The sequence below is a fragment of the Equus asinus genome, chromosome 4, assembly GCF_041296235.1.
Source record: "Equus asinus isolate D_3611 breed Donkey chromosome 4, EquAss-T2T_v2, whole genome shotgun sequence".
Lineage (NCBI taxonomy): Eukaryota > Metazoa > Chordata > Mammalia > Perissodactyla > Equidae > Equus > Equus asinus.
The window spans coordinates 286,121-314,050 of record NC_091793.1 but is presented as its reverse complement, the minus strand read 5'-3'; positions in this window follow the sequence as shown (position 1 = coordinate 314,050).

Genomic DNA, 27,930 nt, shown 5'->3' with positions numbered 1-27,930 from the left:
AGGGTTACGGTTGGGTTAGGGTTTAGGGTTAGGCTTAGGGTTAGGGGTTAGGGTTAGGGTTAGGGTTTGGGGATAGGGTTAGGGTTAGGGTTAGGGTTAGGGCCCGGCAGGTGGTTCCGGCGAGCCGAGCAGGTGGCTCCGGCGCGCCCGGCAGGTGCTTCCGCTGCGCCCGGCAGGTGGTTCCGGCGAGGCGAGCAGGTGGCTCCGGCGCGCTCGGCAGGTGCTTCCGCTGGGCCCGGCAGGTTGTTCCGGCGAGGCGAGCAGGTGGCTCCGGCGTGCCGGGCAGGTGGTTCCGGCGAGGCGAGCAGGTGGCTCCGGCGCGCTCGGCAGGTGCTTCCGCTGCGCCCGGCAGGTGGTTCCGGCGAGGCGAGCAGGTGGCTCCGGCGCGCCGGGCAGGTGGTTCCGGCGAGGCGAGCAGGTGGCTCCGGCGTGCCGGGCGGGTGGTTCCGGCGAGGCCAGCAGGTCGCTCCGGCGCGCTCGGCAGGTGCTTCCGCTGCGCCCGGCAGGTGGTTCCGGCGAGGCGAGCAGGTGGCTCCGGCGCGCCGGGCAGGTGGTTCCGGCGAGGCGAGCAGGTGGCTCCGGCGTGCCGGGCGGGTGGTTCCGGCGAGGCCAGCAGGTGGCTCCGGCGCGCTCGGCAGGTGCTTCCGCTGCGCCCGGCAGGTGGTTCCGGCGAGGCGAGCAGGTTGTTCCTGCGTGCTCGGCAGGTGGTTCAGTTGGGTCTGGCAGGTGGTTTCGGTCTGTTCGGGGTGTGGTTCCAGCATCTCAGGCACATGGTTTTGGCACGTCTGAGAGGTGGTTCCGGCTGGCCCAACAGGTGTTTCTGGAGTCTCCGCCAAGTGGTTCTGGCGTAGCTGGCAGGTGATGTTGGCGTGACTGGCAGGTGGTTCCAGCCAGCCCGGCAGGTGTTTCCGGAGTGTTCACCAACTGGCTGTGGCGTAGCCGGCAGGTGATTTTGGCGTGTCCGACAGGTGGTTCTGGCGAGTCGAGCAGGTGCTTCCGGCATGCTCGGCAGGTGCTTCCGGTGTCATTGGCATGTGGTTCTGGCATGTCTGAGAGGTGGTTCCGGCATGCCTGACAGGTGATTCCGGAGTGTTCGCCAAGCGGTTCTGGCATAGGCGGCAGGTGATTTTGCCATGTCCAGAATGTGGTTCCAGCGAGTCGAACATGTGGTTCCGGCGTGTCCGGCAGGTGTTTCCGGTCTGTCCAGCAGGTGGTTCTGGGGTGTCCGGCATGAGGTTCTGGCACGTCTGAGAGGTGGTTCCGGCCGGCCCGACATGCGTTTCCGGAGTGTCCGCCACGTGGTTCAGGCACGTCTGAGAGGTGGTTCCAGCATGCCCGGCAGGTTTTCCCGGAGAGTCCTCCAAGTGGTTCTGGCGTAGCCCGCAGGTGATTTTGGTGTGTCCGGCAGGTTGTTCCGTTCTGTCCGATAGGTTGTTCCGGCATGTCCAGCACGTGCTTCTGGCACTTCTGAGAGGTGGTTCTGGCATGCCGGGCAGGTTATTCCGGAGTGTCCGGTAAGTGGTTCTGGTGTAGCCGGCAGTTCATTTTGGCGTGTCTGGCACATGGGTCCTGCGAGTCGAGCAGGTGGTTCCGGCGTGCTCGGCAGGTGGTCCAGGCATGTCCGGCAGGTGGTTCCAGTCTGTCCAGGACGTGGTTCCAGCGTGTCCGGCACGTGGTTCTCTTACGTCTGAGAGGTGGTTCCTGCATGCCTGGCAGGTTATTGCGGATTGTCTGCCAGGTGGTTCTCTCATAGCCAGCTGTTGATTTTGGCCTGTCAGGCAGGTGGTTCTGGTGAGTCCAGCAGGTGGCTCCGGCGTGCTCGGCAGGTGGTTCTGGCATGTCTGGCAGGTGGTTCCGGCGAGTTGAGCAGCTGGTTCCAGCCTGTCCGTCAGGTTAGGGTTAGGGATAGGGTTAGGGTTACGGTTAGGGTTAGGGTTTAGGGTTTGGGGTTAGGGGTTAGGGTTAGGGGTAGGCTTAGGGTTAGGGTTACGGTTGGGTTAGGGTTTAGGGTTAGGCTTAGGGTTAGGGGTTAGGGTTAGGGTTAGGGTTTGGGGATAGGGTTAGGGTTAGGATTAGGGTTAGGGCCCGGCAGGTGATTCCGGCGAGCCGAGCAGGTGGCTCCGGCGCGCCCGGCAGCTGCTTCCGCTGCGCCCGGCAGGTGGTTCCGGCGAGGCGAGCAGGTGGTTCCGGCGCGCTCGGCAAGTGCTTCCGCTGGACCCGGCATGTGGTTCCGGCGAGGCGAGCAGGTGGCTCCGGCGCGCTCGGCAGGTGCTTCCGCTGGGCCCGGCAGGTGGTTCCGGCGAGGCGAGCAGGTGGCTCCGGCGTGCCGGGCAGGTGGTTCCGGCGAGGCGAGCAGGTGGCTCCGGCGCGCTCGGCAGGTGCTTCCGCTGCGCCCGGCAGGTGGTTCCGGCGAGGCGAGCAGGTGGCTCCGGCGCGCTCGGCAGGTGCTTCCGCTGGGCCCGGCAGGTGGTTCCGGCGAGGCGAGCAGGTGGCTCCGGCGTGCCGGGCAGGTGGTTCCGGCGAGGCCAGCAGGTGGCTCCGGCGCGCTCGGCAGGTGCTTCCGCTGCGCCCGGCAGGTGGTTCCGGCGAGGCGAGCAGGTTGTTCCTGCGTGCTCGGCAGGTGGTTCAGTTGGGTCTGGCAGGTGGTTTCGGTCTGTTCGGGGTGTGGTTCCAGCATCTCAGGCACATGGTTTTGGCACGTCTGAGAGGTGGTTCCGGCTGGCCCAACAGGTGTTTCTGGAGTCTCCGCCAAGTGGTTCTGGCGTAGCTGGCAGGTGATGTTGGCGTGACTGGCAGGTGGTTCCAGCCAGCCCGGCAGGTGTTTCCGGAGTGTTCACCAACTGGCTGTGGCGTAGCCGGCAGGTGATTTTGGCGTGTCCGACAGGTGGTTCTGGCGAGTCGAGCAGGTGCTTCCGGCATGCTCGGCAGGTGCTTCCGGTGTCATTGGCATGTGGTTCTGGCATGTCTGAGAGGTGGTTCCGGCATGCCTGACAGGTGATTCCGGAGTGTTCGCCAAGCGGTTCTGGCATAGGCGGCAGGTGATTTTGCCATGTCCAGAATGTGGTTCCAGCGAGTCGAACATGTGGTTCCGGCGTGTCCGGCAGGTGTTTCCGGTCTGTCCAGCAGGTGGTTCTGGGGTGTCCGGCATGAGGTTCTGGCACGTCTGAGAGGTGGTTCCGGCCGGCCCGACATGCGTTTCCGGAGTGTCCGCCACGTGGTTCAGGCACGTCTGAGAGGTGGTTCCAGCATGCCCGGCAGGTTTTCCCGGAGAGTCCTCCAAGTGGTTCTGGCGTAGCCCGCAGGTGATTTTGGTGTGTCCGGCAGGTTGTTCCGTTCTGTCCGATAGGTTGTTCCGGCATGTCCAGCACGTGCTTCTGGCACTTCTGAGAGGTGGTTCTGGCATGCCGGGCAGGTTATTGCGGAGTGTCCGGTAAGTGGTTCTGGTGTAGCCGGCAGTTCATTTTGGCGTGTCTGGCACATGGGTCCTGCGAGTCGAGCAGGTGGTTCCGGCGTGCTCGGCAGGTGGTCCAGGCATGTCCGGCAGGTGGTTCCAGTCTGTCCAGGACGTGGTTCCAGCGTGTCCGGCACATGGTTCTCTTACGTCTGAGAGGTGGTTCCTGCATGCCTGGCAGGTTATTGCGGATTGTCTGCCAGGTGGTTCTCTCATAGCCAGCTGTTGATTTTGGCCTGTCAGGCAGGTGGTTCTGGTGAGTCCAGCAGGTGGCTCCGGCGTGCTCGGCAGGTGGTTCTGGCATGTCTGGCAGGTGGTTCCGGCGAGTTGAGCAGCTGGTTCCAGCCTGTCCGTCAGGTTAGGGTTAGGGATAGGGTTAGGGTTACGGTTAGGGTTAGGGTTTAGGGTTTGGGGTTAGGGGTTAGGGTTAGGGGTAGGCTTAGGGTTAGGGTTACGGTTGGGTTAGGGTTTAGGGTTAGGCTTAGGGTTAGGGGTTAGGGTTAGGGTTAGGGTTTGGGGATAGGGTTAGGGTTAGGGTTAGGGTTAGGGCCCGGCAGGTGGTTCCGGCGAGCCGAGCAGGTGGCTCCGGCGCGCCCGGCAGGTGCTTCCGCTGCGCCCGGCAGGTGGTTCCGGCGAGGCGAGCAGGTTGTTCCTGTGTGCTCGGCAGGTGGTTCAGTTGGGTCTGGCAGGTGGTTTCGGTCTGCTCGGGGTGTGGTTCCAGCATCTCAGGCACATGGTTCTGGCACGTCTGAGAGGTGGTTCCGGCTGGCCCAACAGGTGTTTCTGGAGTCTCCGCCAAGTGGTTCTGGCGTAGCTGGCAGGTGATGTTGGCGTGACTGGCAGGTGGTTCCAGCCAGCCCGGCAGGTGATTCCGGAGTGTTCACCAACTGGCTGTGGCGTAGCCGGCAGGTGATTTTGGCGTGTCCGACAGGTGGTTCTGGCGAGTCGAGCAGGTGCTTCCGGCATGCTCGGCAGGTGCTTCCGGTGTCATTGGCATGTGGTTCTGGCATGTCTGAGAGGTGGTTCCGGCATGCCTGACAGGTGATTCCGGAGTGTTCGCCAAGCGGTTCTGGCATAGGCGGCAGGTGATTTTGCCATGTCCAGAATGTGGTTCCAGCGAGTCGAACATGTGGTTCCGGCGTGTCCGGCAGGTGTTTCCGGTCTGTCCAGCAGGTGGTTCTGGGTTGTCCGGCATGAGGTTCTGGCACGTCTGAGAGGTGGTTCCGGCCGGCCCGACATGCGTTTCCGGAGTGTCCGCCACGTGGTTCAGGCACTTCTGAGAGGTGGTTCCAGCATGCCCGGCAGGTTTTCCCGGAGAGTCCTCCAAGTGGTTCTGGCGTAGCCCGCAGGTGATTTTGGTGTGTCCGGCAGGTTGTTCCGTTCTGTCCGATAGGTTGTTCCGGCATGTCCAGCACGTGCTTCTGGCACTTCTGAGAGGTGGTTCTGGCATGCCGGGCAGGTTATTCCGGAGTGTCCGGTAAGTGGTTCTGGTGTAGCCGGCAGTTCATTTTGGCGTGTCTGGCACATGGGTCCTGCGAGTCGAGCAGGTGGTTCCGGCGTGCTCGGCAGGTGGTCCAGGCATGTCCGGCAGGTGGTTCCAGTCTGTCCAGGACGTGGTTCCAGCGTGTCCGGCACGTGGTTCTCTTACGTCTGAGAGGTGGTTCCTGCATGCCTGGCAGGTTATTGCGGATTGTCTGCCAGGTGGTTCTCTCATAGCCAGCTGTTGATTTTGGCCTGTCAGGCAGGTGGTTCTGGTGAGTCCAGCAGGTGGCTCCGGCGTGCTCGGCAGGTGGTTCTGGCATGTCTGGCAGGTGGTTCCGGCGAGTTGAGCAGCTGGTTCCAGCCTGTCCGTCAGGTTAGGGTTAGGGATAGGGTTAGGGTTACGGTTAGGGTTAGGGTTTAGGGTTTGGGGTTAGGGGTTAGGGTTAGGGGTAGGGTTAGGGTTAGGGTTACGGTTGGGTTAGGGTTTAGGGTTAGGCTTAGGGTTAGGCGATAGGGTTAGGGTTAGGGTTTGGGGATATGGTCAGGGTTAGGGTTAGGGTTAGGGCCCGGCAGGTGGTTCGGGCGAGGCGAGCAGGTGGCTCCGGCGCGCCCGGCAGGTGCTTCCGCTGCGCCCGGCAGGTGGTTCCGGCGAGGCGAGCAGGTGGCTCCAGCGCGCTGGGCAGGTGGTTCCGGTGAGGCGAGCAGCTGGCTCCGGCGCGCTCGGCAGGTGCTTCCGCTGGGCCCGGTTGGTGGTTCCGGCGAGGCGAGCAGGTGGCTCCGGCGCGCTCGGCAGGTGCTTCCGCTGCGCCCGGCAGGTGGTTCCGGCGAGGCGAGCAGGTTGTTCCTGCGTGCTCGGCAGGTGGTTCAGTTGGGTCTGGCAGGTGGTTTCGGTCTGTTCGGGGTGTGGTTCCAGCATCTCAGGCACATGGTTCTGGCACGTCTGAGAGGTGGTTCCGGCTGGCCCAACAGGTGTTTCTGGAGTCTCCGCCAAGTGGTTCTGGCGTAGCTGGCAGGTGATGTTGGCGTGACTGGCAGGTGGTTCCAGCCAGCCCGGCAGGTGTTTCCGGAGTGTTCACCAACTGGCTGTGGCGTAGCCGGCAGGTGATTTTGGCGTGTCAGACAGGTGGTTCTGGCGAGTCGAGCAGGTGCTTCCGGCATGCTCGGCAGGTGCTTCCGGTGTCATTGGCATGTGGTTCTGGCATGTCTGAGAGGTGGTTCCGGCATGCCTGACAGGTGATTCCGGAGTGTTCGCCAAGCGGTTCTGGCATAGGCGGCAGGTGATTTTGCCATGTCCAGAATGTGGTTCCAGCGAGTCGAACATGTGGTTCCGGCGTGTCCGGCAGGAGTTTCCGGTCTGTCCAGCAGGTGGTTCTGGGGTGTCCGGCATGAGGTTCTGGCACGTCTGAGAGGTGGTTCCGGCCGGCCCGACATGCGTTTCCGGAGTGTCCGCCACGTGGTTCAGGCACGTCTGAGAGGTGGTTCCAGCATGCCCGGCAGGTTTTCCCGGAGAGTCCTCCAAGTGGTTCTGGCGTAGCCCGCAGGTGATTTTGGTGTGTCCGGCAGGTTGTTCCGTTCTGTCCGATAGGTTGTTCCGGCATGTCCAGCACGTGCTTCTGGCACTTCTGAGAGGTGGTTCTGGCATGCCGGGCAGGTTATTCCGGAGTGTCCGGTAAGTGGTTCTGGTGTAGCCGGCAGTTCATTTTGGCGTGTCTGGCACATGGGTCCTGCGAGTCGAGCAGGTGGTTCCGGCGTGCTCGGCAGGTGGTCCAGGCATGTCCGGCAGGTGGTTCCAGTCTGTCCAGGACGTGGTTCCAGCGTGTCCGGCACGTGGTTGTCTTACGTCTGAGAGGTGGTTCCTGCATGCCTGGCAGGTTATTGCGGATTGTCTGCCAGGTGGTTCTCTCATAGCCAGCTGTTGATTTTGGCCTGTCAGGCAGGTGGTTCTGGTGAGTCCAGCAGGTGGCTCCGGCGTGCTCGGCAGGTGGTTCTGGCATGTCTGGCAGGTGGTTCCGGCGAGTTGAGCAGCTGGTTCCAGCCTGTCCGTCAGGTTAGGGTTAGGGATAGGGTTAGGGTTACGGTTAGGGTTAGGGTTTAGGGTTTGGGGTTAGGGGTTAGGGTTAGGGGTAGGGTTAGGGTTAGGGTTACGGTTGGGTTAGGGTTTAGGGTTAGGCTTAGGGTTAGGGGTTAGGGTTAGGGTTAGGGTTTGGGGATAGGGTTAGGGTTAGGGTTAGGGTTAGGGCCCGGCAGGTGGTTCCGGCGAGCCGAGCAGGTGGCTCCGGCGCGCCCGGCAGGTGCTTCCGCTGCGCCCGGCAGGTGGTTCCGGCGAGGGGAGCAGGTGGCTCCGGCGCGCCGGGCAGGTGGTTCCGGCGAGGCGAGCAGCTGGCTCCGGCGCGCTCGGCAGGTGCTTCCGCTGGGCCCGGCTGGTGGTTCCGGCGAGGCGAGCAGGTGGCTCCGGCGCGCTCGGCAGGTGCTTCCGCTGCGCCCGGCAGGTGGTTCCGGCGAGGCGAGCAGGTTGTTCCTGCGTGCTCGGCAGGTGGTTCAGTTGGGTCTGGCAGGTGGTTTCGGTCTGTTCGGGGTGTGGTTCCAGCATCTCAGGCACATGGTTCTGGCACGTCTGAGAGGTGGTTCCAGCTGGCCCAACAGGTGTTTCTGGAGTCTCCGCCAAGTGGTTCTGGCGTAGCTGGCAGGTGATGTTGGCGTGACTGGCAGGTGGTTCCAGCCAGCCCGGCAGGTGATTCCGGAGTGTTCACCAACTGGCTGTGGCGTAGCCGGCAGGTGATTTTGGCGTGTCCGACAGGTGGTTCTGGCGAGTCGAGCAGGTGCTTCCGGCATGCTCGGCAGGTGCTTCCGGTGTCATTGGCATGTGGTTCTGGCATGTCTGAGAGGTGGTTCCGGCATGCCTGACAGGTGATTCCGGAGTGTTCGCCAAGCGGTTCTGGCATAGGCGGCAGGTGATTTTGCCATGTCCAGAATGTGGTTCCAGCGAGTCGAACATGTGGTTCCGGCGTGTCCGGCAGGTGTTTCCGGTCTGTCCAGCAGGTGGTTCTGGGGTGTCCGGCATGAGGTTCTGGCACGTCTGAGAGGTGGTTCCGGCCGGCCCGACATGCGTTTCCGGAGTGTCCGCCACGTGGTTCAGGCACGTCTGAGAGGTGGTTCCAGCATGCCCGGCAGGTTTTCCCGGAGAGTCCTCCAAGTGGTTCTGGCGTAGCCCGCAGGTGATTTTGGTGTGTCCGGCAGGTTGTTCCGTTCTGTCCGATAGGTTGTTCCGGCATGTCCAGCACGTGCTTCTGGCACTTCTGAGAGGTGGTTCTGGCATGCCGGGCAGGTTATTCCGGAGTGTCCGGTAAGTGGTTCTGGTGTAGCCGGCAGTTCATTTTGGCGTGTCTGGCACATGGGTCCTGCGAGTCGAGCAGGTGGTTCCGGAGTGCTCGGCAGGTGGTCCAGGCATGTCCGGCAGGTGGTTCCAGTCTGTCCAGGACGTGGTTCCAGCGTGTCCGGCACATGGTTCTCTTACGTCTGAGAGGTGGTTCCTGCATGCCTGGCAGGTTATTGCGGATTGTCTGCCAGGTGGTTCTCTCATAGCCAGCTGTTGATTTTGGCCTGTCAGGCAGGTGGTTCTGGTGAGTCCAGCAGGTGGCTCCGGCGTGCTCGGCAGGTGGTTCTGGCATGTCTGGCAGGTGGTTCCGGCGAGTTGAGCAGCTGGTTCCAGCCTGTCCGTCAGGTTAGGGTTAGGGATAGGGTTAGGGTTACGGTTAGGGTTAGGGTTTAGGGTTTGGGGTTAGGGGTTAGGGTTAGGGGTAGGGTTAGGGTTAGGGTTACGGTTGGGTTAGGGTTTAGGGTTAGGCTTAGGGTTAGGGGTTAGGGTTAGGGTTAGGGTTTGGGGATAGGGTTAGGGTTAGGGTTAGGGTTAGGGCCCGGCAGGTGGTTCCGGCGAGCCGAGCAGGTGGCTCCGGCACGCCCGGCAGGTGCTTCCGCTGCGCCCGGCAGGTGGTTCCGGCGAGGCGAGCAGGTGGCTCCGGCGCGCCGGGCAGGTGGTTCCGGCGAGGCGAGCAGCTGGCTCCGGCGCGCTCGGCAGGTGCTGCCGCTGGGCCAGGCTGGTGGTTCCGGCGAGGCGAGCAGGTGGCTCCGGCGCGCCCGGCAGGTGCTTCCGCTGGGCCCGGCAGGTGGTTCCGGCGAGGCGAGCAGGTTGTTCCTGTGTGCTCGGCAGGTGGTTCAGTTGGGTCTGGCAGGTGGTTTCGGTCTGTTCGGGGTGTGGTTCCAGCATCTCAGGCACATGGTTCTGGCACGTCTGAGAGGTGGTTCCGGCTGGCCCAACAGGTGTTTCTGGAGTCTGCGCCAAGTGGTTCTGGCGTAGCTGGCAGGTGATGTTTGTGTGACTGGCAGGTGGTTCCAGCCAGCCCGGCAGGTGATTCCGGAGTGTTCACCAACTGGCTGTGGCGTAGCCGGCAGGTGATTTTGGCGTGTCCGACAGGTGGTTCTGGCGAGTCGAGCAGGTGCTTCCGGCATGCTCGGCAGGTGCTTCCGGTGTCATTGGCATGTGGTTCTGGCATGTCTGAGAGGTGGTTCCGGCATGCCTGACAGGTGATTCCGGAGTGTTCGCCAAGCAGTTCTGGCATAGGCGGCAGGTGATTTTGCCATGTCCAGAATGTGGTTCCAGCGAGTCGAACATGTGGTTCCGGCGTGTCCGGCAGGTGTTTCCGGTCTGTCCAGCAGATGGTTCTGGGGTGTCCGGCATGAGGTTCTGGCACGTCTGAGAGGTGGTTCCGGCCGGCCCGACATGCGTTTCCGGATGTCCGCCACGTGGTTCAGGCACGTCTGAGAGGTGGTTCCAGCATGCCCGGCAGGTTTTCCCGGAGAGTCCTCCAAGTGGTTCTGGCGTAGCCCGCAGGTGATTTTGGTGTGTCCGGCAGGTTGTTCCGTTCTGTCCGATAGGTTGTTCCGGCATGTCCAGCACGTGCTTCTGGCACTTCTGAGAGGTGGTTCTGGCATGCCGGGCAGGTTATTCCGGAGTGTCCGGTAAGTGGTTCTGGTGTAGCCGGCAGTTCATTTTGGCGTGTCTGGCACATGGGTCCTGCGAGTCGAGCAGGTGGTTCCGGCGTGCTCGGCAGGTGGTCCAGGCATGTCCGGCAGGTGGTTCCAGTCTGTCCAGGACGTGGTTCCAGCGTGTCCGGCACGTGGTTCTCTTACGTCTGAGAGGTGGTTCCTGCATGCCTGGCAGGTTATTGCGGATTGTCTGCCAGGTGGTTCTCTCATAGCCAGCTGTTGATTTTGGCCTGTCAGGCAGGTGGTTCTGGTGAGTCCAGCAGGTGGCTCCGGCGTGCTCGGCAGGTGGTTCTGGCATGTCTGGCAGGTGGTTCCGGCGAGTTGAGCAGCTGGTTCCAGCCTGTCCGTCAGGTTAGGGTTAGGGATAGGGTTAGGGTTACGGTTAGGGTTAGGGTTTAGGGTTTGGGGTTAGGGGTTAGGGTTAGGGGTAGGCTTAGGGTTAGGGTTACGGTTGGGTTAGGGTTTAGGGTTAGGCTTAGGGTTAGGGGTTAGGGTTAGGGTTAGGGTTTGGGGATAGGGTTAGGGTTAGGGTTAGGGTTAGGGCCCGGCAGGTGGTTCCGGCGAGCCGAGCAGGTGGCTCCGGCGCGCTCGGCAGGTGCTTCCGCTGCGCCCGGCAGGTGGTTCCGGCGAGGCGAGCAGGTGGCTCCGGCGCGCCGGGCAGGTGGTTCCGGCGAGGCGAGCAGGTGGCTCCGGCGTGCCGGGCGGGTGGTTCCGGCGAGGCCAGCAGGTGGCTCCGGCGCGCTCGGCAGGTGCTTCCGCTGCGCCCGGCAGGTGGTTCCGGCGAGGCGAGCAGGTTGTTCCTGCGTGCTCGGCAGGTGGTTCAGTTGGGTCTGGCAGGTGGTTTCGGTCTGTTCGGGGTGTGGTTCCAGCATCTCAGGCACATGGTTTTGGCACGTCTGAGAGGTGGTTCCGGCTGGCCCAACAGGTGTTTCTGGAGTCTCCGCCAAGTGGTTCTGGCGTAGCTGGCAGGTGATGTTGGCGTGACTGGCAGGTGGTTCCAGCCAGCCCGGCAGGTGTTTCCGGAGTGTTCACCAACTGGCTGTGGCGTAGCCGGCAGGTGATTTTGGCGTGTCCGACAGGTGGTTCTGGCGAGTCGAGCAGGTGCTTCCGGCATGCTCGGCAGGTGCTTCCGGTGTCATTGGCATGTGGTTCTGGCATGTCTGAGAGGTGGTTCCGGCATGCCTGACAGGTGATTCCGGAGTGTTCGCCAAGCGGTTCTGGCATAGGCGGCAGGTGATTTTGCCATGTCCAGAATGTGGTTCCAGCGAGTCGAACATGTGGTTCCGGCGTGTCCGGCAGGTGTTTCCGGTCTGTCCAGCAGGTGGTTCTGGGGTGTCCGGCATGAGGTTCTGGCACGTCTGAGAGGTGGTTCCGGCCGGCCCGACATGCGTTTCCGGAGTGTCCGCCACGTGGTTCAGGCACGTCTGAGAGGTGGTTCCAGCATGCCCGGCAGGTTTTCCCGGAGAGTCCTCCAAGTGGTTCTGGCGTAGCCCGCAGGTGATTTTGGTGTGTCCGGCAGGTTGTTCCGTTCTGTCCGATAGGTTGTTCCGGCATGTCCAGCACGTGCTTCTGGCACTTCTGAGAGGTGGTTCTGGCATGCCGGGCAGGTTATTCCGGAGTGTCCGGTAAGTGGTTCTGGTGTAGCCGGCAGTTCATTTTGGCGTGTCTGGCACATGGGTCCTGCGAGTCGAGCAGGTGGTTCCGGCGTGCTCGGCAGGTGGTCCAGGCATGTCCGGCAGGTGGTTCCAGTCTGTCCAGGACGTGGTTCCAGCGTGTCCGGCACGTGGTTCTCTTACGTCTGAGAGGTGGTTCCTGCATGCCTGGCAGGTTATTGCGGATTGTCTGCCAGGTGGTTCTCTCATAGCCAGCTGTTGATTTTGGCCTGTCAGGCAGGTGGTTCTGGTGAGTCCAGCAGGTGGCTCCGGCGTGCTCGGCAGGTGGTTCTGGCATGTCTGGCAGGTGGTTCCGGCGAGTTGAGCAGCTGGTTCCAGCCTGTCCGTCAGGTTAGGGTTAGGGATAGGGTTAGGGTTACGGTTAGGGTTAGGGTTTAGGGTTTGGGGTTAGGGGTTAGGGTTAGGGGTAGGGTTAGGGTTAGGGTTACGGTTGGGTTAGGGTTTAGGGTTAGGCTTAGGGTTAGGGGTTAGGGTTAGGGTTAGGGTTTGGGGATAGGGTTAGGGTTAGGATTAGGGTTAGGGCCCGGCAGGTGATTCCGGCGAGCCGAGCAGGTGGCTCCGGCGCGCCCGGCAGCTGCTTCCGCTGCGCCCGGCAGGTGGTTCCGGCGAGGCGAGCAGGTGGTTCCGGCGCGCTCGGCAAGTGCTTCCGCTGGACCCGGCAGGTGGTTCCGGCGAGGCGAGCAGGTGGCTCCGGCGCGCTCGGCAGGTGCTTCCGCTGGGCCCGGCAGGTGGTTCCGGCGAGGCGAGCAGGTGGCTCCGGCGTGCCGGGCAGGTGGTTCCGGCGAGGCGAGCAGGTGGCTCCGGCGCGCTCGGCAGGTGCTTCCGCTGCGCCCGGCAGGTGGTTCCGGCGAGGCGAGCAGGTGGCTCCGGCGCGCTCGGCAGGTGCTTCCGCTGGGCCCGGCAGGTGGTTCCGGCGAGGCGAGCAGGTGGCTCCGGCGTGCCGGGCAGGTGGTTCCGGCGAGGCCAGCAGGTGGCTCCGGCGCGCTCGGCAGGTGCTTCCGCTGCGCCCGGCAGGTGGTTCCGGCGAGGCGAGCAGGTTGTTCCTGCGTGCTCGGCAGGTGGTTCAGTTGGGTCTGGCAGGTGGTTTCGGTCTGTTCGGGGTGTGGTTCCAGCATCTCAGGCACATGGTTTTGGCACGTCTGAGAGGTGGTTCCGGCTGGCCCAACAGGTGTTTCTGGAGTCTCCGCCAAGTGGTTCTGGCGTAGCTGGCAGGTGATGTTGGCGTGACTGGCAGGTGGTTCCAGCCAGCCCGGCAGGTGTTTCCGGAGTGTTCACCAACTGGCTGTGGCGTAGCCGGCAGGTGATTTTGGCGTGTCCGACAGGTGGTTCTGGCGAGTCGAGCAGGTGCTTCCGGCATGCTCGGCAGGTGCTTCCGGTGTCATTGGCATGTGGTTCTGGCATGTCTGAGAGGTGGTTCCGGCATGCCTGACAGGTGATTCCGGAGTGTTCGCCAAGCGGTTCTGGCATAGGCGGCAGGTGATTTTGCCATGTCCAGAATGTGGTTCCAGCGAGTCGAACATGTGGTTCCGGCGTGTCCGGCAGGTGTTTCCGGTCTGTCCAGCAGGTGGTTCTGGGGTGTCCGGCATGAGGTTCTGGCACGTCTGAGAGGTGGTTCCGGCCGGCCCGACATGCGTTTCCGGAGTGTCCGCCACGTGGTTCAGGCACGTCTGAGAGGTGGTTCCAGCATGCCCGGCAGGTTTTCCCGGAGAGTCCTCCAAGTGGTTCTGGCGTAGCCCGCAGGTGATTTTGGTGTGTCCGGCAGGTTGTTCCGTTCTGTCCGATAGGTTGTTCCGGCATGTCCAGCACGTGCTTCTGGCACTTCTGAGAGGTGGTTCTGGCATGCCGGGCAGGTTATTGCGGAGTGTCCGGTAAGTGGTTCTGGTGTAGCCGGCAGTTCATTTTGGCGTGTCTGGCACATGGGTCCTGCGAGTCGAGCAGGTGGTTCCGGCGTGCTCGGCAGGTGGTCCAGGCATGTCCGGCAGGTGGTTCCAGTCTGTCCAGGACGTGGTTCCAGCGTGTCCGGCACATGGTTCTCTTACGTCTGAGAGGTGGTTCCTGCATGCCTGGCAGGTTATTGCGGATTGTCTGCCAGGTGGTTCTCTCATAGCCAGCTGTTGATTTTGGCCTGTCAGGCAGGTGGTTCTGGTGAGTCCAGCAGGTGGCTCCGGCGTGCTCGGCAGGTGGTTCTGGCATGTCTGGCAGGTGGTTCCGGCGAGTTGAGCAGCTGGTTCCAGCCTGTCCGTCAGGTTAGGGTTAGGGATAGGGTTAGGGTTACGGTTAGGGTTAGGGTTTAGGGTTTGGGGTTAGGGGTTAGGGTTAGGGGTAGGCTTAGGGTTAGGGTTACGGTTGGGTTAGGGTTTAGGGTTAGGCTTAGGGATAGGGGTTAGGGTTAGGGTTAGGGTTTGGGGATAGGGTTAGGGTTAGGGTTAGGGTTAGGGCCCGGCAGGTGGTTCCGGCGAGCCGAGCAGGTGGCTCCGGCGCGCCCGGCAGGTGCTTCCGCTGCGCCCGGCAGGTGGTTCCGGCGAGGCGAGCAGGTGGCTCCGGCGCGCCGGGCAGGTGGTTCCGGCGAGGCGAGCAGGTGGCTCCGGCGTGCCGGGCGGGTGGTTCCGGCGAGGCCAGCAGGTCGCTCCGGCGCGCTCGGCAGGTGCTTCCGCTGCGCCCGGCAGGTGGTTCCGGCGAGGCGAGCAGGTGGCTCCGGCGCGCCGGGCAGGTGGTTCCGGCGAGGCGAGCAGGTGGCTCCGGCGTGCCAGGCGGGTGGTTCCGGCGAGGCCAGCAGGTGGCTCCGGCGCGCTCGGCAGGTGCTTCCGCTGCGCCCGGCAGGTGGTTCCGGCGAGGCGAGCAGGTTGTTCCTGCGTGCTCGGCAGGTGGTTCAGTTGGGTCTGGCAGGTGGTTTCGGTCTGTTCGGGGTGTGGTTCCAGCATCTCAGGCACATGGTTTTGGCACGTCTGAGAGGTGGTTCCGGCTGGCCCAACAGGTGTTTCTGGAGTCTCCGCCAAGTGGTTCTGGCGTAGCTGGCAGGTGATGTTGGCGTGACTGGCAGGTGGTTCCAGCCAGCCCGGCAGGTGTTTCCGGAGTGTTCACCAACTGGCTGTGGCGTAGCCGGCAGGTGATTTTGGCGTGTCCGAAAGGTGGTTCTGGCGAGTCGAGCAGGTGCTTCCGGCATGCTCGGCAGGTGCTTCCGGTGTCATTGGCATGTGGTTCTGGCATGTCTGAGAGGTGGTTCCGGCATGCCTGACAGGTGATTCCGGAGTGTTCGCCAAGCGGTTCTGGCATAGGCGGCAGGTGATTTTGCCATGTCCAGAATGTGGTTCCAGCGAGTCGAACATGTGGTTCCGGCGTGTCCGGCAGGTGTTTCCGGTCTGTCCAGCAGGTGGTTCTGGGGTGTCCGGCATGAGGTTCTGGCACGTCTGAGAGGTGGTTCCGGCCGGCCCGACATGCGTTTCCGGAGTGTCCGCCACGTGGTTCAGGCACGTCTGAGAGGTGGTTCCAGCATGCCCGGCAGGTTTTCCCGGAGAGTCCTCCAAGTGGTTCTGGCGTAGCCCGCAGGTGATTTTGGTGTGTCCGGCAGGTTGTTCCGTTCTGTCCGATAGGTTGTTCCGGCATGTCCAGCACGTGCTTCTGGCACTTCTGAGAGGTGGTTCTGGCATGCCGGGCAGGTTATTGCGGAGTGTCCGGTAAGTGGTTCTGGTGTAGCCGGCAGTTCATTTTGGCGTGTCTGGCACATGGGTCCTGCGAGTCGAGCAGGTGGTTCCGGCGTGCTCGGCAGGTGGTCCAGGCATGTCCGGCAGGTGGTTCCAGTCTGTCCAGGACGTGGTTCCAGCGTGTCCGGCACGTGGTTCTCTTACGTCTGAGAGGTGGTTCCTGCATGCCTGGCAGGTTATTGCGGATTGTCTGCCAGGTGGTTCTCTCATAGCCAGCTGTTGATTTTGGCCTGTCAGGCAGGTGGTTCTGGTGAGTCCAGCAGGTGGCTCCGGCGTGCTCGGCAGGTGGTTCTGGCATGTCTGGCAGGTGGTTCCGGCGAGTTGAGCAGCTGGTTCCAGCCTGTCCGTCAGGTTAGGGTTAGGGATAGGGTTAGGGTTACGGTTAGGGTTAGGGTTTAGGGTTTGGGGTTAGGGGTTAGGGTTAGGGGTAGGGTTAGGGTTAGGGTTACGGTTGGGTTAGGGTTTAGGGTTAGGCTTAGGGTTAGGGGTTAGGGTTAGGGTTAGGGTTTGGGGATAGGGTTAGGGTTAGGATTAGGGTTAGGGCCCGGCAGGTGATTCCGGCGAGCCGAGCAGGTGGCTCCGGCGCGCCCGGCAGCTGCTTCCGCTGCGCCCGGCAGGTGGTTCCGGCGAGGCGAGCAGGTGGTTCCGGCGCGCTCGGCAAGTGCTTCCGCTGGACCCGGCAGGTGGTTCCGGCGAGGCGAGCAGGTGGCTCCGGCGCGCTCGGCAGGTGCTTCCGCTGGGCCCGGCAGGTGGTTCCGGCGAGGCGAGCAGGTGGCTCCGGCGTGCCGGGCAGGTGGTTCCGGCGAGGCGAGCAGGTGGCTCCGGCGCGCTCGGCAGGTGCTTCCGCTGCGCCCGGCAGGTGGTTCCGGCGAGGCGAGCAGGTGGCTCCGGCGCGCTCGGCAGGTGCTTCCGCTGGGCCCGGCAGGTGGTTCCGGCGAGGCGAGCAGGTGGCTCCGGCGTGCCGGGCAGGTGGTTCCGGCGAGGCCAGCAGGTGGCTCCGGCGCGCTCGGCAGGTGCTTCCGCTGCGCCCGGCAGGTGGTTCCGGCGAGGCGAGCAGGTTGTTCCTGCGTGCTCGGCAGGTGGTTCAGTTGGGTCTGGCAGGTGGTTTCGGTCTGTTCGGGGTGTGGTTCCAGCATCTCAGGCACATGGTTTTGGCACGTCTGAGAGGTGGTTCCGGCTGGCCCAACAGGTGTTTCTGGAGTCTCCGCCAAGTGGTTCTGGCGTAGCTGGCAGGTGATGTTGGCGTGACTGGCAGGTGGTTCCAGCCAGCCCGGCAGGTGTTTCCGGAGTGTTCACCAACTGGCTGTGGCGTAGCCGGCAGGTGATTTTGGCGTGTCCGACAGGTAGTTCTGGCGAGTCGAGCAGGTGCTTCCGGCATGCTCGGCAGGTGCTTCCGGTGTCATTGGCATGTGGTTCTGGCATGTCTGAGAGGTGGTTCCGGCATGCCTGACAGGTGATTCCGGAGTGTTCGCCAAGCGGTTCTGGCATAGGCGGCAGGTGATTTTGCCATGTCCAGAATGTGGTTCCAGCGAGTCGAACATGTGGTTCCGGCGTGTCCGGCAGGTGTTTCCGGTCTGTCCAGCAGGTGGTTCTGGGGTGTCCGGCATGAGGTTCTGGCACGTCTGAGAGGTGGTTCCGGCCGGCCCGACATGCGTTTCCGGAGTGTCCGCCACGTGGTTCAGGCACGTCTGAGAGGTGGTTCCAGCATGCCCGGCAGGTTTTCCCGGAGAGTCCTCCAAGTGGTTCTGGCGTAGCCCGCAGGTGATTTTGGTGTGTCCGGCAGGTTGTTCCGTTCTGTCCGATAGGTTGTTCCGGCATGTCCAGCACGTGCTTCTGGCACTTCTGAGAGGTGGTTCTGGCATGCCGGGCAGGTTATTGCGGAGTGTCCGGTAAGTGGTTCTGGTGTAGCCGGCAGTTCATTTTGGCGTGTCTGGCACATGGGTCCTGCGAGTCGAGCAGGTGGTTCCGGCGTGCTCGGCAGGTGGTCCAGGCATGTCCGGCAGGTGGTTCCAGTCTGTCCAGGACGTGGTTCCAGCGTGTCCGGCACATGGTTCTCTTACGTCTGAGAGGTGGTTCCTGCATGCCTGGCAGGTTATTGCGGATTGTCTGCCAGGTGGTTCTCTCATAGCCAGCTGTTGATTTTGGCCTGTCAGGCAGGTGGTTCTGGTGAGTCCAGCAGGTGGCTCCGGCGTGCTCGGCAGGTGGTTCTGGCATGTCTGGCAGGTGGTTCCGGCGAGTTGAGCAGCTGGTTCCAGCCTGTCCGTCAGGTTAGGGTTAGGGATAGGGTTAGGGTTACGGTTAGGGTTAGGGTTTAGGGTTTGGGGTTAGGGGTTAGGGTTAGGGGTAGGCTTAGGGTTAGGGTTACGGTTGGGTTAGGGTTTAGGGTTAGGCTTAGGGTTAGGGGTTAGGGTTAGGGTTAGGGTTTGGGGATAGGGTTAGGGTTAGGGTTAGGGTTAGGGCCCGGCAGGTGGTTCCGGCGAGCCGAGCAGGTGGCTCCGGCGCGCCCGGCAGGTGCTTCCGCTGCGCCCGGCAGGTGGTTCCGGCGAGGCGAGCAGGTGGCTCCGGCGCGCCGGGCAGGTGGTTCCGGCGAGGCGAGCAGGTGGCTCCGGCGTGCCGGGCGGGTGGTTCCGGCGAGGCCAGCAGGTCGCTCCGGCGCGCTCGGCAGGTGCTTCCGCTGCGCCCGGCAGGTGGTTCCGGCGAGGCGAGCAGGTGGCTCCGGCGCGCCGGGCAGGTGGTTCCGGCGAGGCGAGCAGCTGGCTCCGGCGTGCCGGGCGGGTGGTTCCGGCGAGGCCAGCAGGTGGCTCCGGCGCGCTCGGCAGGTGCTTCCGCTGCGCCCGGCAGGTGGTTCCGGCGAGGCGAGCAGGTTGTTCCTGCGTGCTCGGCAGGTGGTTCAGTTGGGTCTGGCAGGTGGTTTCGGTCTGTTCGGGGTGTGGTTCCAGCATCTCAGGCACATGGTTTTGGCACGTCTGAGAGGTGGTTCCGGCTGGCCCAACAGGTGTTTCTGGAGTCTCCGCCAAGTGGTTCTGGCGTAGCTGGCAGGTGATGTTGGCGTGACTGGCAGGTGGTTCCAGCCAGCCCGGCAGGTGTTTCCGGAGTGTTCACCAACTGGCTGTGGCGTAGCCGGCAGGTGATTTTGGCGTGTCCGACAGGTGGTTCTGGCGAGTCGAGCAGGTGCTTCCGGCATGCTCGGCAGGTGCTTCCGGTGTCATTGGCATGTGGTTCTGGCATGTCTGAGAGGTGGTTCCGGCATGCCTGACAGGTGATTCCGGAGTGTTCGCCAAGCGGTTCTGGCATAGGCGGCAGGTGATTTTGCCATGTCCAGAATGTGGTTCCAGCGAGTCGAACATGTGGTTCCGGCGTGTCCGGCAGGTGTTTCCGGTCTGTCCAGCAGGTGGTTCTGGGGTGTCCGGCATGAGGTTCTGGCACGTCTGAGAGGTGGTTCCGGCCGGCCCGACATGCGTTTCCGGAGTGTCCGCCACGTGGTTCAGGCACGTCTGAGAGGTGGTTCCAGCATGCCCGGCAGGTTTTCCCGGAGAGTCCTCCAAGTGGTTCTGGCGTAGCCCGCAGGTGATTTTGGTGTGTCCGGCAGGTTGTTCCGTTCTGTCCGATAGGTTGTTCCGGCATGTCCAGCACGTGCTTCTGGCACTTCTGAGAGGTGGTTCTGGCATGCCGGGCAGGTTATTGCGGAGTGTCCGGTAAGTGGTTCTGGTGTAGCCGGCAGTTCATTTTGGCGTGTCTGGCACATGGGTCCTGCGAGTCGAGCAGGTGGTTCCGGCGTGCTCGGCAGGTGGTCCAGGCATGTCCGGCAGGTGGTTCCAGTCTGTCCAGGACGTGGTTCCAGCGTGTCCGGCACGTGGTTCTCTTACGTCTGAGAGGTGGTTCCTGCATGCCTGGCAGGTTATTGCGGATTGTCTGCCAGGTGGTTCTCTCATAGCCAGCTGTTGATTTTGGCCTGTCAGGCAGGTGGTTCTGGTGAGTCCAGCAGGTGGCTCCGGCGTGCTCGGCAGGTGGTTCTGGCATGTCTGGCAGGTGGTTCCGGCGAGTTGAGCAGCTGGTTCCAGCCTGTCCGTCAGGTTAGGGTTAGGGATAGGGTTAGGGTTACGGTTAGGGTTAGGGTTTAGGGTTTGGGGTTAGGGGTTAGGGTTAGGGGTAGGGTTCGGGTTAGGGTTACGGTTGGGTTAGGGTTTAGGGTTAGGCTTAGGGTTAGGGGTTAGGGTTAGGGTTAGGGTTTGGGGATAGGGTTAGGGTTAGGATTAGGGTTAGGGCCCGGCAGGTGATTCCGGCGAGCCGAGCAGGTGGCTCCGGCGCGCCCGGCAGCTGCTTCCGCTGCGCCCGGCAGGTGGTTCCGGCGAGGCGAGCAGGTGGTTCCGGCGCGCTCGGCAAGTGCTTCCGCTGGACCCGGCAGGTGATTCCGGCGAGGCGAGCAGGTGGCTCCGGCGCGCTCGGCAGGTGCTTCCGCTGCGCCCGGCAGGTGGTTCCGGCGAGGCGAGCAGGTGGCTCCGGCGCGCTCGGCAGGTGCTTCCGCTGGGCCCGGCAGGTTGTTCCGGCGAGGCGAGCAGGTGGCTCCGGCGTGCCGGGCAGGTGGTTCCGGCGAGGCGAGCAGGTGGCTCCGGCGCGCTCGGCAGGTGCTTCCGCTGCGCCCGGCAGGTGGTTCCGGCGAGGCGAGCAGGTGGCTCCGGCGCGCTCGGCAGGTGCTTCCGCTGGGCCCGGCAGGTGGTTCCGGCGAGGCGAGCAGGTGGCTCCGGCGTGCCGGGCAGGTGGTTCCGGCGAGGCCAGCAGGTGGCTCCGGCGCGCTCGGCAGGTGCTTCCGCTGCGCCCGGCAGGTGGTTCCGGCGAGGCGAGCAGGTTGTTCCTGCGTGCTCGGCAGGTGGTTCAGTTGGGTCTGGCAGGTGGTTTCGGTCTGTTCGGGGTGTGGTTCCAGCATCTCAGGCACATGGTTTTGGCACGTCTGAGAGGTGGTTCCGGCTGGCCCAACAGGTGTTTCTGGAGTCTCCGCCAAGTGGTTCTGGCGTAGCTGGCAGGTGATGTTGGCGTGACTGGCAGGTGGTTCCAGCCAGCCCGGCAGGTGTTTCCGGAGTGTTCACCAACTGGCTGTGGCGTAGCCGGCAGGTGATTTTGGCGTGTCCGACAGGTGGTTCTGGCGAGTCGAGCAGGTGCTTCCGGCATGCTCGGCAGGTGCTTCCGGTGTCATTGGCATGTGGTTCTGGCATGTCTGAGAGGTGGTTCCGGCATGCCTGACAGGTGATTCCGGAGTGTTCGCCAAGCGGTTCTGGCATAGGCGGCAGGTGATTTTGCCATGTCCAGAATGTGGTTCCAGCGAGTCGAACATGTGGTTCCGGCGTGTCCGGCAGGTGTTTCCGGTCTGTCCAGCAGGTGGTTCTGGGGTGTCCGGCATGAGGTTCTGGCACGTCTGAGAGGTGGTTCCGGCCGGCCCGACATGCGTTTCCGGAGTGTCCGCCACGTGGTTCAGGCACGTCTGAGAGGTGGTTCCAGCATGCCCGGCAGGTTTTCCCGGAGAGTCCTCCAAGTGGTTCTGGCGTAGCCCGCAGGTGATTTTGGTGTGTCCGGCAGGTTGTTCCGTTCTGTCCGATAGGTTGTTCCGGCATGTCCAGCACGTGCTTCTGGCACTTCTGAGAGGTGGTTCTGGCATGCCGGGCAGGTTATTCCGGAGTGTCCGGTAAGTGGTTCTGGTGTAGCCGGCAGTTCATTTTGGCGTGTCTGGCACATGGGTCCTGCGAGTCGAGCAGGTGGTTCCGGCGTGCTCGGCAGGTGGTCCAGGCATGTCCGGCAGGTGGTTCCAGTCTGTCCAGGACGTGGTTCCAGCGTGTCCGGCACGTGGTTCTCTTACGTCTGAGAGGTGGTTCCTGCATGCCTGGCAGGTTATTGCGGATTGTCTGCCAGGTGGTTCTCTCATAGCCAGCTGTTGATTTTGGCCTGTCAGGCAGGTGGTTCTGGTGAGTCCAGCAGGTGGCTCCGGCGTGCTCGGCAGGTGGTTCTGGCATGTCTGGCAGGTGGTTCCGGCGAGTTGAGCAGCTGGTTCCAGCCTGTCCGTCAGGTTAGGGTTAGGGATAGGGTTAGGGTTACGGTTAGGTTTAGGGTTTAGGGTTTGGGGTTAGGGGTTAGGGTTAGGGGTAGGCTTAGGGTTAGGGTTACGGTTGGGTTAGGGTTTAGGGTTAGGCTTAGGGTTAGGGGTTAGGGTTAGGGTTAGGGTTTGGGGATAGGGTTAGGGTTAGGATTAGGGTTAGGGCCCGGCAGGTGATTCCGGCGAGCCGAGCAGGTGGCTCCGGCGCGCCCGGCAGCTGCTTCCGCTGCGCCCGGCAGGTGGTTCCGGCGAGGCGAGCAGGTGGTTCCGGCGCGCTCGGCAAGTGCTTCCGCTGGACCCGGCAGGTGGTTCCGGCGAGGCGAGCAGGTGGCTCCGGCGCGCTCGGCAGGTGCTTCCGCTGGGCCCGGCAGGTGGTTCCGGCGAGGCGAGCAGGTGGCTCCGGCGTGCCGGGCAGGTGGTTCCGGCGAGGCGAGCAGGTGGCTCCGGCGCGCTCGGCAGGTGCTTCCGCTGCGCCCGGCAGGTGGTTCCGGCGAGGCGAGCAGGTGGCTCCGGCGCGCTCGGCAGGTGCTTCCGCTGGGCCCGGCAGGTGGTTCCGGCGAGGCGAGCAGGTGGCTCCGGCGTGCCGGGCAGGTGGTTCCGGCGAGGCCAGCAGGTGGCTCCGGCGCGCTCGGCAGGTGCTTCCGCTGCGCCCGGCAGGTGGTTCCGGCGAGGCGAGCAGGTTGTTCCTGCGTGCTCGGCAGGTGGTTCAGTTGGGTCTGGCAGGTGGTTTCGGTCTGTTCGGGGTGTGGTTCCAGCATCTTAGGCACATGGTTTTGGCACGTCTGAGAGGTGGTTCCGGCTGGCCCAACAGGTGTTTCTGGAGTCTCCGCCAAGTGGTTCTGGCGTAGCTGGCAGGTGATGTTGGCGTGACTGGCAGGTGGTTCCAGCCAGCCCGGCAGGTGTTTCCGGAGTGTTCACCAACTGGCTGTGGCGTAGCCGGCAGGTGATTTTGGCGTGTCCGACAGGTGGTTCTGGCGAGTCGAGCAGGTGCTTCCGGCATGCTCGGCAGGTGCTTCCGGTGTCATTGGCATGTGGTTCTGGCATGTCTGAGAGGTGGTTCCGGCATGCCTGACAGGTGATTCCGGAGTGTTCGCCAAGCGGTTCTGGCATAGGCGGCAGGTGATTTTGCCATGTCCAGAATGTGGTTCCAGCGAGTCGAACATGTGGTTCCGGCGTGTCCGGCAGGTGTTTCCGGTCTGTCCAGCAGGTGGTTCTGGGGTGTCCGGCATGAGGTTCTGGCACGTCTGAGAGGTGGTTCCGGCCGGCCCGACATGCGTTTCCGGAGTGTCCGCCACGTGGTTCAGGCACGTCTGAGAGGTGGTTCCAGCATGCCCGGCAGGTTTTCCCGGAGAGTCCTCCAAGTGGTTCTGGCGTAGCCCGCAGGTGATTTTGGTGTGTCCGGCAGGTTGTTCCGTTCTGTCCGATAGGTTGTTCCGGCATGTCCAGCACGTGCTTCTGGCACTTCTGAGAGGTGGTTCTGGCATGCCGGGCAGGTTATTGCGGAGTGTCCGGTAAGTGGTTCTGGTGTAGCCGGCAGTTCATTTTGGCGTGTCTGGCACATGGGTCCTGCGAGTCGAGCAGGTGGTTCCGGCGTGCTCGGCAGGTGGTCCAGGCATGTCCGGCAGGTGGTTCCAGTCTGTCCAGGACGTGGTTCCAGCGTGTCCGGCACGTGGTTCTCTTACGTCTGAGAGGTGGTTCCTGCATGCCTGGCAGGTTATTGCGGATTGTCTGCCAGGTGGTTCTCTCATAGCCAGCTGTTGATTTTGGCCTGTCAGGCAGGTGGTTCTGGTGAGTCCAGCAGGTGGCTCCGGCGTGCTCGGCAGGTGGTTCTGGCATGTCTGGCAGGTGGTTCCGGCGAGTTGAGCAGCTGGTTCCAGCCTGTCCGTCAGGTTAGGGTTAGGGATAGGGTTAGGGTTACGGTTAGGGTTAGGGTTTAGGGTTTGGGGTTAGGGGTTAGGGTTAGGGGTAGGGTTAGGGTTAGGGTTACGGTTGGGTTAGGGTTTAGGGTTAGGCTTAGGGTTAGGGGTTAGGGTTAGGGTTAGGGTTTGGGGATAGGGTTAGGGTTAGGATTAGGGTTAGGGCCCGGCAGGTGATTCCGGCGAGCCGAGCAGGTGGCTCCGGCGCGCCCGGCAGCTGCTTCCGCTGCGCCTGGCAGGTGGTTCCGGCGAGGCGAGCAGGTGGTTCCGGCGCGCTCGGCAAGTGCTTCCGCTGGACCCGGCAGGTGGTTCCGGCGAGGCGAGCAGGTGGCTCCGGCGCGCTCGGCAGGTGCTTCCGCTGGGCCCGGCAGGTGGTTCCGGCGAGGCGAGCAGGTGGCTCCGGCGTGCCGGGCAGGTGGTTCCGGCGAGGCGAGCAGGTGGCTCCGGCGCGCTCGGCAGGTGCTTCCGCTGCGCCCGGCAGGTGGTTCCGGCGAGGCGAGCAGGTGGCTCCGGCGCGCTCGGCAGGTGCTTCCGCTGGGCCCGGCAGGTGGTTCCGGCGAGGCGAGCAGGTGGCTCCGGCGTGCCGGGCAGGTGGTTCCGGCGAGGCCAGCAGGTGGCTCCGGCGCGCTCGGCAGGTGCTTCCGCTGCGCCCGGCAGGTGGTTCCGGCGAGGCGAGCAGGTTGTTCCTGCGTGCTCGGCAGGTGGTTCAGTTGGGTCTGGCAGGTGGTTTCGGTCTGTTCGGGGTGTGGTTCCAGCATCTCAGGCACATGGTTTTGGCACGTCTGAGAGGTGGTTCCGGCTGGCCCAACAGGTGTTTCTGGAGTCTCCGCCAAGTGGTTCTGGCGTAGCTGGCAGGTGATGTTGGCGTGACTGGCAGGTGGTTCCAGCCAGCCCGGCAGGTGTTTCCGGAGTGTTCACCAACTGGCTGTGGCGTAGCCGGCAGGTGATTTTGGCGTGTCCGACAGGTGGTTCTGGCGAGTCGAGCAGGTGCTTCCGGCATGCTCGGCAGGTGCTTCCGGTGTCATTGGCATGTGGTTCTGGCATGTCTGAGAGGTGGTTCCGGCATGCCTGACAGGTGATTCCGGAGTGTTCGCCAAGCGGTTCTGGCATAGGCGGCAGGTGATTTTGCCATGTCCAGAATGTGGTTCCAGCGAGTCGAACATGTGGTTCCGGCGTGTCCGGCAGGTGTTTCCGGTCTGTCCAGCAGGTGGTTCTGGGGTGTCCGGCATGAGGTTCTGGCACGTCTGAGAGGTGGTTCCGGCCGGCCCGACATGCGTTTCCGGAGTGTCCGCCACGTGGTTCAGGCACGTCTGAGAGGTGGTTCCAGCATGCCCGGCAGGTTTTCCCGGAGAGTCCTCCAAGTGGTTCTGGCGTAGCCCGCAGGTGATTTTGGTGTGTCCGGCAGGTTGTTCCGTTCTGTCCGATAGGTTGTTCCGGCATGTCCAGCACGTGCTTCTGGCACTTCTGAGAGGTGGTTCTGGCATGCCGGGCAGGTTATTGCGGAGTGTCCGGTAAGTGGTTCTGGTGTAGCCGGCAGTTCATTTTGGCGTGTCTGGCACATGGGTCCTGCGAGTCGAGCAGGTGGTTCCGGCGTGCTCGGCAGGTGGTCCAGGCATGTCCGGCAGGTGGTTCCAGTCTGTCCAGGACGTGGTTCCAGCGTGTCCGGCACATGGTTCTCTTACGTCTGAGAGGTGGTTCCTGCATGCCTGGCAGGTTATTGCGGATTGTCTGCCAGGTGGTTCTCTCATAGCCAGCTGTTGATTTTGGCCTGTCAGGCAGGTGGTTCTGGTGAGTCCAGCATGTGGCTCCGGCGTGCTCGGCAGGTGGTTCTGGCATGTCTGGCAGGTGGTTCCGGCGAGTTGAGCAGCTGGTTCCAGCCTGTCCGTCAGGTTAGGGTTAGGGATAGGGTTAGGGTTACGGTTAGGGTTAGGGTTTAGGGTTTGGGGTTAGGGGTTAGGGTTAGGGGTAGGCTTAGGGTTAGGGTTACGGTTGGGTTAGGGTTTAGGGTTAGGCTTAGGGTTAGGGGTTAGGGTTAGGGTTAGGGTTTGGGGATAGGGTTAGGGTTAGGGTTAGGGTTAGGGCCCGGCAGGTGGTTCCGGCGAGCCGAGCAGGTGGCTCCGGCGCGCCCGGCAGGTGCGTCCGCTGCGCCCGGCAGGTGGTTCCGGCGAGGCGAGCAGGTGGCTCCGGCGCGCCGGGCAGGTGGTTCCGGCGAGGCGAGCAGGTGGCTCCGGCGTGCCGGGCGGGTGGTTCCGGCGAGGCCAGCAGGTCGCTCCGGCGCGCTCGGCAGGTGCTTCCGCTGCGCCCGGCAGGTGGTTCCGGCGAGGCGAGCAGGTGGCTCCGGCGCGCCGGGCAGGTGGTTCCGGCGAGGCGAGCAGCTGGCTCCGGCGTGCCGGGCGGGTGGTTCCGGCGAGGCCAGCAGGTGGCTCCGGCGCGCTCGGCAGGTGCTTCCGCTGCGCCCGGCAGGTGGTTCCGGCGAGGCGAGCAGGTTGTTCCTGCGTGCTCGGCAGGTGGTTCAGTTGGGTCTGGCAGGTGGTTTCTGTCTGTTCGGGGTGTGGTTCCAGCATCTCAGGCACATGGTTTTGGCACGTCTGAGAGGTGGTTCCGGCTGGCCCAACAGGTGTTTCTGGAGTCTCCGCCAAGTGGTTCTGGCGTAGCTGGCAGGTGATGTTGGCGTGACTGGCAGGTGGTTCCAGCCAGCCCAGCAGGTGTTTCCGGAGTGTTCACCAACTGGCTGTGGCGTAGCCGGCAGGTGATTTTGGCGTGTCCGAAAGGTGGTTCTGGCGAGTCGAGCAGGTGCTTCCGGCATGCTCGGCAGGTGCTTCCGGTGTCATTGGCATGTGGTTCTGGCATGTCTGAGAGGTGGTTCCGGCATGCCTGACAGGTGATTCCGGAGTGTTCGCCAAGCGGTTCTGGCATAGGCGGCAGGTGATTTTGCCATGTCCAGAATGTGGTTCCAGCGAGTCGAACATGTGGTTCCGGCGTGTCCGGCAGGTGTTTCCGGTCTGTCCAGCAGGTGGTTCTGGGGTGTCCGGCATGAGGTTCTGGCACGTCTGAGAGGTGGTTCCGGCCGGCCCGACATGCGTTTCCGGAGTGTCCGCCACGTGGTTCAGGCACGTCTGAGAGGTGGTTCCAGCATGCCCGGCAGGTTTTCCCGGAGAGTCCTCCAAGTGGTTCTGGCGTAGCCCGCAGGTGATTTTGGTGTGTCCGGCAGGTTGTTCCGTTCTGTCCGATAGGTTGTTCCGGCATGTCCAGCACGTGCTTCTGGCACTTCTGAGAGGTGGTTCTGGCATGCCGGGCAGGTTATTGCGGAGTGTCCGGTAAGTGGTTCTGGTGTAGCCGGCAGTTCATTTTGGCGTGTCTGGCACATGGGTCCTGCGAGTCGAGCAGGTGGTTCCGGCGTGCTCGGCAGGTGGTCCAGGCATGTCCGGCAGGTGGTTCCAGTCTGTCCAGGACGTGGTTCCAGCGTGTCCGGCACGTGGTTCTCTTACGTCTGAGAGGTGGTTCCTGCATGCCTGGCAGGTTATTGCGGATTGTCTGCCAGGTGGTTCTCTCATAGCCAGCTGTTGATTTTGGCCTGTCAGGCAGGTGGTTCTGGTGAGTCCAGCAGGTGGCTCCGGCGTGCTCGGCAGGTGGTTCTGGCATGTCTGGCAGGTGGTTCCGGCGAGTTGAGCAGCTGGTTCCAGCCTGTCCGTCAGGTTAGGGTTAGGGATAGGGTTAGGGTTACGGTTAGGGTTAGGGTTTAGGGTTTGGGGTTAGGGGTTAGGGTTAGGGGTAGGGTTCGGGTTAGGGTTACGGTTGGGTTAGGGTTTAGGGTTAGGCTTAGGGTTAGGGGTTAGGGTTAGGGTTAGGGTTTGGGGATAGGGTTAGGGTTAGGATTAGGGTTAGGGCCCGGCAGGTGATTCCGGCGAGCCGAGCAGGTGGCTCCGGCGCGCCCGGCAGCTGCTTCCGCTGCGCCCGGCAGGTGGTTCCGGCGAGGCGAGCAGGTGGTTCCGGCGCGCTCGGCAAGTGCTTCCGCTGGACCCGGCAGGTGATTCCGGCGAGGCGAGCAGGTGGCTCCGGCGCGCTCGGCAGGTGCTTCCGCTGCGCCCGGCAGGTGGTTCCGGCGAGGCGAGCAGGTGGCTCCGGCGCGCTCGGCAGGTGCTTCCGCTGGGCCCGGCAGGTTGTTCCGGCGAGGCGAGCAGGTGGCTCCGGCGTGCCGGGCAGGTGGTTCCGGCGAGGCGAGCAGGTGGCTCCGGCGCGCTCGGCAGGTGCTTCCGCTGCGCCCGGCAGGTGGTTCCGGCGAGGCGAGCAGGTGGCTCCGGCGCGCTCGGCAGGTGCTTCCGCTGGGCCCGGCAGGTGGTTCCGGCGAGGCGAGCAGGTGGCTCCGGCGTGCCGGGCAGGTGGTTCCGGCGAGGCCAGCAGGTGGCTCCGGCGCGCTCGGCAGGTGCTTCCGCTGCGCCCGGCAGGTGGTTCCGGCGAGGCGAGCAGGTTGTTCCTGCGTGCTCGGCAGGTGGTTCAGTTGGGTCTGGCAGGTGGTTTCGGTCTGTTCGGGGTGTGGTTCCAGCATCTCAGGCACATGGTTTTGGCACGTCTGAGAGGTGGT